The following is an 8,907-nucleotide window of genomic DNA, read 5'->3' as shown; positions in this document are numbered from 1 at the left end:
TTTGCGCACTGCCGCCCCCATTTAATGCGCGCACGCCAGAATCCATTTTTCGGTGAAGGTGACTTGAAAAGTCTTTTCGAAACCCCCGTTGAAACGCGATCCCAAGCGTCGCTTTGCGGGAATTCGTGAGCGGTCAACCCTCGATGGCGGTGAAGGGGATAAGCGCGCCACGCGGCACACATCAGTTGGCCCAGGAATACCCACCGCCATAACTGCGCCAGGATCCGTCGGCTATTTAAACTCCTCAGCCCCTTCGTGGCCTCATTCTGGCGCTGTTCTTTCATCTGAGAGTCCTGCTTCTCTCGCCCCAGTCCCTGTCTCCTTCCCTTATACCATGTTCTCTACTCGGGAGGCTGTTTTTGAGAGGATTTTTAGGGTTTGGAGGAAGGTGAGGAGGAGAATGGCGGCCGGTGAGAATCTCCGTCGCTCTAAAAGGAGCCCAAGGAAGAATTCCTTCAACAACAGGGGTTTAATAATGGGGGCTGTCGGTGAAGTTATTCTGCCCGCGAATCTCGGAGCAGCAAGGCGAGGTGATACCGGTCAAGAGGGCAGAATAGACGTCATAAGCCATGACGGGATCCTTGACGCCGTCGGGCCCGAGAGACCAGAGGCGGTCGGCGTTGACGGTGAGGCAGTAGAACTTGTTGCGGGGACGGTGGAAGTAACGCATGCCGACCTTGCCGGAGCGTCTCGGGTGACGGTCGTCGTGGTGCATCCAGAGATGAGGTGTATCTTTGGTGTCCCGACCGCTCCTGAAGTGACTACGGTTCTTCTTGAAACAGGTCTTCGCTACTGCTGCCGCTACCCCCACCACCTCCGGAGATCTATCCCACCCCTTTCCCGCTAAGGTTGGGACTTCGGAACAGAATGAGGCAAGATGGGGCGAGAGCTGTTACACGCACTGGAGAAGGATAGAGACGGAGTTCGTAGCTCGGAGCGACCTCCGGTTCGTCCAGCCCGAACCGTACTCGCGATACTCGCGATGATGTGTATCTTCTCTCTTTTTTTTTTTCCTGACCCACCGGGTCTTGTAACGTGTACTTCTGTTAAATGAAAAAGCAATTTCAGTACCTTGTTTGCATCTTGTATTAAATAGTTGCCTGTCGAACTTCTTCATTTTCCTTTCCTTCTCTTTGCCTGTGTTACGTCGTTCCAGGGTCGTCGGCGACCTTTTCAGTTCATGTGGGGTCGTCATTCGCCGATCTCCTTTTCGGCTTTTGTGCCGTCAGGTTCGCTCGGATTTTTCTCCGCTGAAGTCGGGGCTAAGTTCGGCTCCCTTGATAATCCGAACGGAGAAGCCCTCCGAGAGTTGGAGTAGCTCGATTCTCGTAAGGGCCAGGGCGAAGTTTTTCCTGCAATCAAAGTCATAAGTAAAGTCGGCTTCCGTAGAAGTCCGGGCGGAGTTGTCCTGTAGCTAACGTTGGCGGTGGAGCCCGGCTCCCGTAGGAGTCCGGGTGAAGTCTGGGTGAAGTCTTTTTGCGGTGGAACCCGGTTCCCGTAGGAGTCCGAAGTCTTCTTTGGCGTAGGGGCCGGCTCCCGTAGGAGTCCGGGTGAAGTCTTCTTGGCGGCGGAACCCGGCTCCCGTAGGAGTCCGGGCGAAGTTTGCTTGGCGGCGGAACCCGGCTCCCGTAGGAGTCCGGGCGAAGTCTGCTTGGCGGTGGAACCCGGCTCCCGTGGGAGTCCGGGCAAAGTTTTCTTGGCGGCGGGACCCGGCTCCCGTAGGAGTCCGAGCGAAGCCTTCTTGGCGGCGGAACCCGGCTCCCGTAGGAGTCCGGGCGAAGTCTGCTTGGCGGTGGAACCCGGCTCCCGTGGGAGTCCGGGCGAAGTTTTCTTGGCGGCGGGACCCGGCTCCCGTAGGAGTCGAGCGAAGCCTTCTTGCGGGGAACCCGGCTCCCGTAGGAGTCCGGGCGAAGTTTTCTTGACGGCGGAACCCAGCTCCCGTAGGAGTCCGAGCCTTCCACTTTGCCCATGTCAGGACGAGGTTCTCCTCCTGTTCCTGACAGGGCTGCGGGGGCACATTAGGGCGTTGCGAGGCCTCTCCCCCCATCCGGTCTAAAAGAACCGGGCCTTCGACTTTGCTCGAGTTAGGGCGAGGTTCTCCTCCTGTCCCTAACAGGGCTGTGGGGGCACATATGGGCGTTGCAAGGCCTCTCCCCCCATCCGGTCTAAAAGAACCGGGCCTTCGACTTTGCTCAAGTTAGGGCGAGGTTCTCCTCCTGTCCCTAACAGGGCTGTGGGGGCACATATAGGCATTGCAAGGCCTCTCCCCCCATCCGGTCTAAAAGAACCGGGCCTTCGACTTTGCTCAAGTTAGGGCGAGGTTCTCCTCCTGTCCCTAACAGGGCTGTGGGGGCACATATGGGCGTTGCAAGGCCTCTCCCCCCATCCGGTCTCAAAGAACCGGGCCTTCGACTTTGCTCAAGTTAGGGCGAGGTTCTCCTCCTGTCCCTAACAGGGCTGTGGGGGCACATATGGGCGTTGCAAGGCCTCTCCCCCCATCCGGTCTAAAAGAACCGGGCCTTCGACTTTTATAAGGTTGACCTCTCATTTTTGATACCGTCTGCTTGAATTGTCCTAAGACAAATGAGCATGCATTTTTTGATTAGACGAAATCACTGGTAGTACATCCGTAAGTTTTCTGAGCTCCACGGTCGCGGGAGGTTGGCTCCTCCGAGTTCCTTGAGATAATAAGTTCTAGGTCGGACTACTTCTTTGACCTCATAAGGTCCCTCCCAGTTTGGGGCAAGCTTCCCCTGGCCCTGTGGTTGTGAGACAGCAGCTCGCCGGAGCACTAGATCCCCTGCTTTGAATATCTTGTTCTTGACTCGGGCGTTGTAATATCGGGCAACTTTCTGTCTGTAGGCTGCCATTCGAACCTGAGCAATCTCCCGCCTTTCTTCCAGTAGGTCGAGGTTGGCTTTGAGACTTTGCGTGTTTTGGGGTTCGTCGAATGCCACGACTCGCGCCGACGGGAGTTTAAGCTCGATCGGGATGACGGCTTCCGTACCAAAGGCTAGAGCAAAGGGAGTCTCTCCTGTAGGCAACCTCTGGGTGGTCCGATAAGCCCATAGTACATGATAAAGTTCGTCCGTCCAAGTCTCTTTTGCTCTTTCGAGCCTGGTCTTGATCCCCTGCAAAAGGGTTCTGTTTGTTACCTCGGCTTCGCCGTTTGCCTGGGGATGGGTCACTGATGTGAATTTGTGGGAGATATTTAGGTCTTCACAGAATTCAGCAAATCTGGCTCCCGCGAATTGCCGTCCATTATCAGTGATGAGGGTTCTAGGCAAACCGAACCTGCACACGATCGATTTTCAGACGAAATCCTGCACTTTCGCTTCTGTGATTTTGGCTAGCGGCTCGGCCTCGACCCATTTGGTGAAGTAGTCGATTGCTACAAGGAGGAATTTCCTTTGACCAGACGCCATGGGAAAGGGGCCAAGAATATCCATTCCCCATTGCGCAAAAGGCCATGGGGCACTCAAGGGTGTAAGCTCGGTAGCAGGTTGTCTCTGGACGTTGGCGTATCTCTGGCATCGATCACACTTTTTGACATATTCAATTGAATCATGGTGCATTGTTGGCCAGTAATACCCTTGGCGGAGTAGCTTGTGGGATAGAGACCTGGCACCTAAATGGCTTCCGCAAGCTCCCTCGTGCACTTCCCATAAAGCGTAGTCAGCTTCTGAGGGTCGGAGGCATCTCAAGAGAGGCAAGGAGTACGATCTTTTGTACAATTTGCCCTCATAAAGGATGTACCGGGAGGCTTGATTTCGGAGTTTTCGGGCTTCTTTCGCGTCTTGGGGGAGAATCCCATCTCTAAGATAGGTTATTAGCGGGTCGACCCAGCTGGGCTCGTGGTCGATCTCCATTACGAGTCGCAGTTCTTCCGTACTCGGTCGTTTCAAAACTTCAAAGAGGATGCCTTTTGGCAATTCGGCCGGAGCCGATGTCGCCAGCTTGGAGAGAAGATCGGCTCTGGTATTCTCCGATCTTGGAATTTGCCTGATGTCGAAATCGCCAAAGGCAGGGATGAACTCCTTCACCTTCTCAAGATATTTGGCCATACTGTCCTCCCGCGCTTCAAAGCTCCCGCTGACTTGCCCCACCACAAGTTGGAAATCGCTGTGCACCCAGAGTTGACCTATTCCGAGCTCCCTGGCGATCCTCAAGCCTGCGATCAGAGCTTCATACTCTGCTCCATTGTTTGTTGCGGGGAATTAAAACGCAGAGCGTACTCCGCAACGACTCCCTCCGGGCTGGTCAAGATCAGGCCTGCACCCGCACCTGCCATGTTGGACGATCCGTCCACATGGAGGGTCCAAAAGCTATCGGATGAACTGGTTTCTTCGTCGGGGGAGTTCGGTTGAGTCCTCAGGTCGTCAATTTTGTTTTGCTCAGGTTCGACCTCCTCGGTGATGGTGCATTCTACTATGAAATCCGCCAACACCTGGGCTTTTATCGCCGGTCTAGGCTTGTAGTTGATGTCGAATTCTGTGAGCTCGATGGCCCATTTCGCCATTCTTCCGGAGATATCAGCTCGGTGCAAAATCGCCTTGATCGGTTGGTCGGTGAGTAATGTCACCGTGTGCCCTTGAAAGTAAGGCCGGAGTCTCCGAGCTGCAATCAACAAGGCGTAGGTCAGTTTTTCTAATTTAGTATACCTGGTCTCGGCGTCCCTCAACACGCGACTAATGTAGTAGACTGGTCGCTGGACTTTCATTTCCTCTTTAACAAGGACAGCTGCAAGGGCTGTGGGAGAGACCGCCAGGTACAAAAATAATTCCTCCTTAGGCTCGGGCTTCGCCAGTAGTGGGGGCGAGCTAAGGTAGCTTTTCAATTCTTTGAATGCCTGTTGGCATTCAGGGGTCCAACAGAAGTTCTTCGGCTGTTTGAGGGTTTGAAAGAAGGGCAGACATCGTTCGGCCGACCTCGCGACGAAGCGATTAAGAGCCGCGACTCTTCCCGTGAGGTATTGAACCTCCTTGATCGACCTTGGGGAAGTCATATTTTGGATGGCGCAAATTTTCTCCGGATTGGCCTCGATCCCGCGTCCCGACACCATGAAGCCCAGGAACTTTCCTGAGGTTACCCCAAAGGCGCATTTGGTCGGGTTCAGCTTCATTCTATACTTTCGAAGAGCGCCAAAGGTTTCCTCGAGGTCGGCTACATGATTTCCGGAAGACCTGCTTTTCACGAGCATATCGTCCACATAAACCTCCATGTTTCGGCCGATCTGCTCCTTGAAGATCTTGTTCACCAGTCGTTGATAGGTTGCACCCGCGTTCTTGAGGCCGAACGGCATAACCCTGTAGTAGTAAAGGCCGCGATTAGTGATAAAAGCGGTCTTTTCTTCATCTTCCGATGCCATTCTAATCTGGTTATAGCCGGAGAATGCGTCCATGAAAGTGAGAAGCTCATGACCCGAGGTAGCGTCCACCAGTTGGTCGATCCGGGAAGGGGGTAGCTGTCCTTTGGGCAAGCTTTATTCAGCTTTTTGAAGTCGATACACATCCTCCACTTGCCGTTTGCTTTCTTGACCAAGACAACATTGGAGATCCACTCTGGATAATTGACCTCCTTGATGAATCCGGCCTTGAGAAGTTTATCCACTTCCTCGGCTATCGCCTTCTGCCTCTCCGGGGCATGACTCCGGATTTTTTCTTTTGTTGGCCGATGTTTAGGGTCGACCGCCAGATGATGTTCCATGACTCCTGTCTCAATCTCCGGCATATCCGCCGGGACCCATGCGAAAACGTCCGCATTCCTTCGGAGAAAATCCACGAGATGCGTCCGCACCTCCTCCTCCAGGTTGGAGCCAATTAACACCACATGCTCCGCATTCCCATCATTCAAAGGAATGGTATTAGGTCCTCGATCGGGCCGCCCCTCTCTTCAGTGAGGTCGTCGCGCGCATCCAACCCGTCGACTGGACAGAGGTCCGCTTGATCGCTTCTTTGCAGGGCAATATTGTAGCAGTGCCTGGCCAGCGCTTGGTCTCCCCGAACTTCTCCAATCCCCTTGTCAGTGGGGAACTTCAACTTCAAATGGTAGGTTGAAACAACGGCTCTAAGGGCATTGAGGCAGGGTCGGCCAAGAATTGCATTGTAGGCAGACGGCGCCTTTACCACCAGGAAATTTACCAGGGCTCTGGACTGCTTTGGATGCTGACCCGCGGTCACAGTTAGAGCTATCATTCCTTCCGTCGGAACGGCGTCACCAGTAAACCCTATCAAGGGGAGCACATCGGCCTTAGATGACCGCCAAGAGTGGCCATTCTCGAATAGGCACTGTAGAATAAGATGTCGGTCGAACTTCCGTTATCGACGAGAATGCGACGGACGTCATAATTTGCTATGTTCAAGGAAACTACGACCGCGTCGTTATGAGGGAATTGGACTCCCTGGGCGTCTTCTTCAGTGAAGGCTATGGGCTCTTCGACTTTTTGCCGCTTGAGGGGTGCAGCTGCCTCCAGCCGGGATTCTCCGAGATGACGTTGACAGAATCCGGCGAAGGCCGGTCCTCCGGCCACCCTTTATCAGCAACCATAGCCGGAGGTAGTGTGCAAAAACCTCACGGGAGGGCATCGGATGGGGAAAAGAGGATTGGATGCCGGAAAAGATGGCCGGAAGTGGGTCCGTTGAGCGCTCCTTCAAGAACAAGGGTGCTGCGAAGACACAGCCCCTTCCTCTAGCGCCAATCCTGTTGGTGCAAAAATCCACCTGCGCCGGAGAAGCTGGAGTTGAGGAAGCCCGGTCGCCGCCGGGACCTGCAAGGAAAGTCTAAACCAGAGGTGGGGTTGCTCCGGCAAGACCCTCCGACGCTCAAGTCAGTTCTCTGCCTCAACAAGAATGGAGTGCTCGAACGGAGAGTTTAGCAGAGTTTTGGGATAAGGCAAAAGAGCTTAAAGAATAACGTATCTGAGTCCCCCTTTTATAGGCGGGGGAGGCAACGGACTGATGGCGACGTTTGTAACCGCCTGGTAGTGGGCCGCCCATGGTCAGGAAAATTGATTGCGGAAGATAGTGGGGTAGACCCGTGGCCATCGCCCCAGCCCGCCACGTAGGGCCTACTGCAGGTAGTGGAGCGGCGTCCGTTGCTGCTAGTTGTCAGCGAGTAGTGGGATCGTGCAGCACCTGCCGCAGGGAGCGGAGCAGCATCATAGCTATTGACACAGCCTGTCAGAGAGTAGTGGGATCGTGCAGCACCTGTCGCAGGGGAGGTGGAGCCGCGCGGAATCCGCTACAGGAAGTGGAACGGGATCTTGGCAGTTATTGTTATCCGCCAAGGGACGCGGATCTGTTGATCAAGGCTCGGCAGCGGTCGGAGTTCGGCCTTTGCAGGAGTCCGGGAGGAGTCCCCCCCTCGGTTGAGGTCGTGGGTGGGGTTCGGCCCCCCGCGGCTGATGCTGAGGTCGGGCCTTGGCTCCCGTAGGAGTCCGGACGGAGTCGTCCTGCTGCCGATGGAGGAGCCCGGCTCCCGTAGGAGTCCGGGCGGAGCCGTGCTGATGTCGACTGTGGAGCCCGGCTCCCGTAGGAGTCCGGACGGAGCCGTACTGCTGTTGGAGGAGGAGCCCGGCTCCCGTAGGAGTCCGGGCGGAGTCGTGCTGATGTCGACCGTGGAGCCCGGCTCCCGTAGGAGTCCGGGTGGAGCCGTACTGCTGTTGAGGGAGGAGCCCGGCTCCCGTAGGAGTCCGGGCGGAGCCGTGCTGATGTCGACCGTGGAGCCCGGCTCCCGTAGGAGTCCGGGTGGAGCCGTACTGCTGTTGAGGGAGGAGCCCGGCTCCCGTAGGAGTCCGGGCGGAGTCGTGCTGATGTCGACCGTGGAGCCCGGCTCCCGTAGGAGTCCGGGTGGAGCCGTACTGCTGTTGAGGGAGGAGCCGGCTCCCGTAGGAGTCCGGGCGGAGCCGTGCTGATGTCGACCGTGGAGCCCGGCTCCGTAGGAGTCCGGCGGAGCCGTACTGCTGTCGAATTCGGCTGCGGGTACTTTATACCCAACAGAGGCCATTAGAGGTGAAAGGGAATGGTGGGATAGTTTGAAATGGCAGAACGACAACAGCAAGTCCCGTTTTCAAAAAAAATTTAAAACCATCTAAGTGTTCAGATTGCCATAGATATTGAGAAGATTAGGAGCATTAGACGTCATTAGAGGTGAAAGGGAATGGTGGGATTGTTTGGCATGGCAGAACGACCGCAGCAAGTCCCATTTTCAAAACAAATTTGAAAACATCTCAGTTTCCGGATTGATATAATCACCTGCATATTAAACGATGAAAGGTGAAGTCATTATCACCTTGCTGGAATTTATTTGTCTCCTTCCTTCCTTCCTTCGTTTATTTATCTTTTTTTTGTTACATCTTGGCTGTTACATACTGCATAATAAAAACTACTAGTGTCATCCAATCTACATGGGTCAGCTATGCAGATCCTATATTATTTGTACCTGCATGATGGGTTTACTTTCTTGTTCCACCATGCAGGAGTGAACATGATCTACATGCATGAACAGACCCAAAAACAAGAAATGAATCAACCTTCTATCATTCACTATAAGACAGGTTCTCGTCTCCTTTTAGTTATTTTTATAGTGATGATTTGTACCCATTGTATTGCAGTTTTACTATATCATTTTATAAAATAGAAGACTTGGAGTTGTTGACCAAGTAGTAATTTCTGCAATCAGAACTGTTTTGCCCATTCTAGGTTTTCACTTTATATGCATCCAGGTTGAGTTCGAACTTGGGAAGCATTGTATTAGACTAATATAGCTGCACATAGCCATGTTCACATTTACAGCAACGTGGGCAAAGCCAACTTCGCAAGAATGCATGGTTTCAGTTCAAAGAAGCATCATATTTTCACGTCACTGACAATAGTATTTGCATAAGCTATCCTCCAGGCCCATAAACAT

The sequence above is a fragment of the Elaeis guineensis genome, chromosome 6 (assembly GCF_000442705.2).
Source record: "Elaeis guineensis isolate ETL-2024a chromosome 6, EG11, whole genome shotgun sequence".
Classification (NCBI taxonomy): domain Eukaryota; kingdom Viridiplantae; phylum Streptophyta; class Magnoliopsida; order Arecales; family Arecaceae; genus Elaeis; species Elaeis guineensis.
This window is presented reverse-complemented; position numbering follows the sequence as displayed.